Genomic DNA, 3,069 nt, shown 5'->3' with positions numbered 1-3,069 from the left:
ATTAAAAAGCTTAGAGCTGCCTCCACCACAGGGGGGCTCGCTCGACCCACCAGCGGACAGGCACCAGTATTGGGAGAGGGGGGCTGGCCGTCAGGGTCCACCGCGGCTCTGGCACAAACCCGGCGACACGGAGGTGGCACGGGCAGGAGCGGACTGGCCGTGTCGGCTTCTCACTTTTTGGATTTTAGAAGGGCATGACATGCCTATATCTGTGTCTCCTCCTCCTTTTACTCCTCCGCCTCTTTTATTTTCGCATGACTATATGTACTTGTCACTTTTCCATGTGTTAGTTATGTCTTCTGAGCAGTTTGTCAGCTTTTGGACACCTTTGAAGGTGTTTTCTATGTGTTTCTATGTGTTTTTGTTTGCCTGCCATTGGTTTTAACGGTGTTTGAAGGTGTTCGACGAACACACGGGTGTTCGACGAACCGAACCGAACTCGAACACTACGGGGGTGGCTCAACACTACTTTTAACGCCATCATTTCCACACGGCGAGCTGCGGAGTCAATAAGCACTCCTAGCCGTGGTAAGGAGCTCGGTGTCAGGCCTGCGTGAAGGGCGGCGGGATAGAGTACTTAGCTGCCAACTGGCTCAGAGGCCTTGGGGCTTCCATCATCTAAGTTACTTAAGGTCGGTGTCCGGCAAGGCGCCGTTCCATGCTAGCCGAGCTGGGCAGTAAGGCAAAACGTCATCAAAATGGTCTACAGCACCCGGTCTTCCCAGGTGGTCTCCCATTCAAGTACTGTCTGATCCCAGCCCTGCTTTGCTTCCGAGATCAGACGAGATCGGGCGTATCCAAGGTGGTATGGCCAGTAGACGCTGCTTGATCCATCGCCCGGCCAGCCTTTCTCAGAATCGCTTGATGGCGAGCAATCTGGCCGTGACGGGGCGGGCTCCGAAGGGTCCATGCAAAGGCTGTGCTGTCCCTACAGGTGTGGTTTGTTTAGCAGTGATTCACCCGCCGCATCAGTTGTCTTCAAAAATGGCTCGGCGCAGGGTCTCCTGCAGGCTAAACCCTTCATCGTGGTAATGTGACAGAGCAAGCTGGACCCGTAACTTGGGGGCGGAGCGAGACGTCCAGGGGTGAATGAAGGAAGAGGGTGAGATGGTTGCCAGTGACTTTGAGCTGATCTTCAGGGTTGAGGGCCGTGTTGCCTGCAAAGGTCTTCTGCTTGGGGTTACCGATGGTTGCCTCCAGCCACGCGGAAGATGCTGGTCCTGGTGAAAAGGAGCCTAGTATTAAAATTAAAGAAGCAACAATGCTGGAGGCCCACGGTGATCAGAAGGATGCTGGTATTTTGCAGAGATGAAATAGCGCAAGAGTGAAAGCAAATGAAAAAAAGAAAAGAGAATGAATGTGTGCACTTGTGAAAGGGAATGGAAAAAAGGCATAGAAGAGAGTGCCCCCTGCTGGTGGAAGGTAGGAAAAAGCAAAAGCCTATAGCATCTGGTATTCCCAGGCAGTCTCACATCCAAGTACTAACCAGGCCCAACCCTGCTTAGCTTCTGAGATCAGACAAGATCAGGCGTGTTCAGGGTTGTGTGACCGTAGGCAGAGACAAGTCTCTCACTTGCTGCTTTTCTACTTTGAAGTCTGGCTGCCGACTGCCCTTTCCAGTGCTCAGCAAGACCAGGTCCTTTTGTGCTTTCCCTTCTCTTCATTTTTTTTGCTGGCTTCCTTAAAAGGTCTTGTAGATACAACGCCCCACTCAGAGCCGCTGAGCTCACTGATCGGCTGCAGCGCTGTCGACGGAATGTCAGCTTCACGGCCAATGCCACAGGCCGGGAGCAGAGGCGAGACTCACCGGTAGACCCGGGTAGGGTGAGTAGAGCGCGGTTAGTTGCTTTCTAATAGCCTGCAGCCGGGGATTAACTTTTAATGAAAGGGAACAATCCCTTTGACTGTCTGCAGCACGCCACACCTAGGAAGCGCACTCTCACACACAAGCTAGCATGCACACGTGCTCGCACGTGATAACACCCCCTATCTGCCCCTACAACCTCTCCGTCACCATGCGTCAGACTCTCCTGCCTGTTTTATGATTTCAGGGCCCTAGCAGGAATCACCCCCCCCCTCCTCAATTCCTTCCACACCTTCCTTGCCTTCCTTGAACTGAGGTTAGCTCTTTGTCAGCCGTCTGGCTTGGTTACACAAGCTTCTTTGCAGAGAAACATGTTACTTCTGCTGGCCCTCGCTAGGCGGCCGGCATCCAAAGCCTTCCCTGGGCACCTGCTGAAAGCCTGGCCCCTTCACGGCACCGGGTGCTTTTAACGCCATAATTTCCACACGTCGAGCTGCGGAGTCAATAAGCACTCCTAGCCGTGGCAAGGAGCTCGGTGTCAGGCCTGCGTGAAGGCGACGGGGTAGCGTACTTAGCTGCCAACTGGCTCAGAGGCCTTGGGGTTTCCATCATCTAAGTTACTTAAGGTCGGTGTCCGGTAAGGCGCCGTTCCATGCTAGCCGAGCTGGGCAGTAGGGCAAAACGTCATCAAAATGGTCTACAGCACCCGCTGTTCCCAGGAGGTATCCCATCCAAGAACTGTCCGAGCCCAGCCATGCTTTGCTTCTGAGATCAGACGAGATCAGGCGTTTCCAAGGTGGTAAGGCCAGTAGACGCTGCTTGATCCATCACCCGGCCAGCCTTTCTCAGGATCGCTTGGTGGCGACCAATCTGGCCGTGAAGGGGCGGGCTCCGAAGGGTCCATGCAAAGGCTGTGAGGTCCCTACAGGTGTGGTTTATTTAGCAGTGATTCACCCGCCGCATCAGGTGTCTTCAAAAATGGCTCGGCGCAGGGTCTCCTGCAGGCTAAACCCTTCATCGCGGTAATGTGACAGAAAGAGCAAGCTGGACCCGTAACTTGGGGGCTGAGCGAGACGTCCAGGGATGAATGAAGGAAGAGGGTGAGATGGTTTCCAGTGACTTTGAGCTGCTCTTCAGGGGGGAGGGTCGTGTTGCCTGCAAAGGCCTTCTGCTTGGGGTTACCGGTGGTTGCCTCCAGCCACGCGGGAGACGCTGGTCCTGGTGAAAAGGAGCCTAGTATTAAAAGTAAAGAAGCAACAATGCTG

At 54.1% G+C, this 3,069-nt stretch overlaps 3 pseudogenes; all 3 read right to left on the bottom strand.

Annotated features, from left to right (window-relative positions):
• Positions 1 to 700: 700 nt before the first annotated feature.
• Positions 701 to 820, bottom strand: LOC141268330 (5S ribosomal RNA; annotated as a pseudogene).
• A 617-nt stretch (positions 821 to 1,437) lies between these two features.
• LOC141269223 (5S ribosomal RNA) lies at positions 1,438 to 1,556 on the bottom strand (annotated as a pseudogene).
• Positions 1,557 to 2,498: 942 nt separating this feature from the next.
• On the bottom strand, positions 2,499 to 2,618 carry LOC141269018 (5S ribosomal RNA; annotated as a pseudogene).
• Between the last annotated feature and the right edge of the window lie 451 nt (positions 2,619 to 3,069).

Source organism: Phyllobates terribilis, unplaced genomic scaffold (assembly GCF_046119375.1).
Source record: "Phyllobates terribilis strain yellow unplaced genomic scaffold, ASM4611937v1 Scaffold_4__5_contigs__length_816908805, whole genome shotgun sequence".
Classification (NCBI taxonomy): domain Eukaryota; kingdom Metazoa; phylum Chordata; class Amphibia; order Anura; family Dendrobatidae; genus Phyllobates; species Phyllobates terribilis.
The sequence above is the reverse complement of the archived record's forward strand: the minus strand, read 5'-3'. Positions and strand labels throughout refer to the sequence as shown.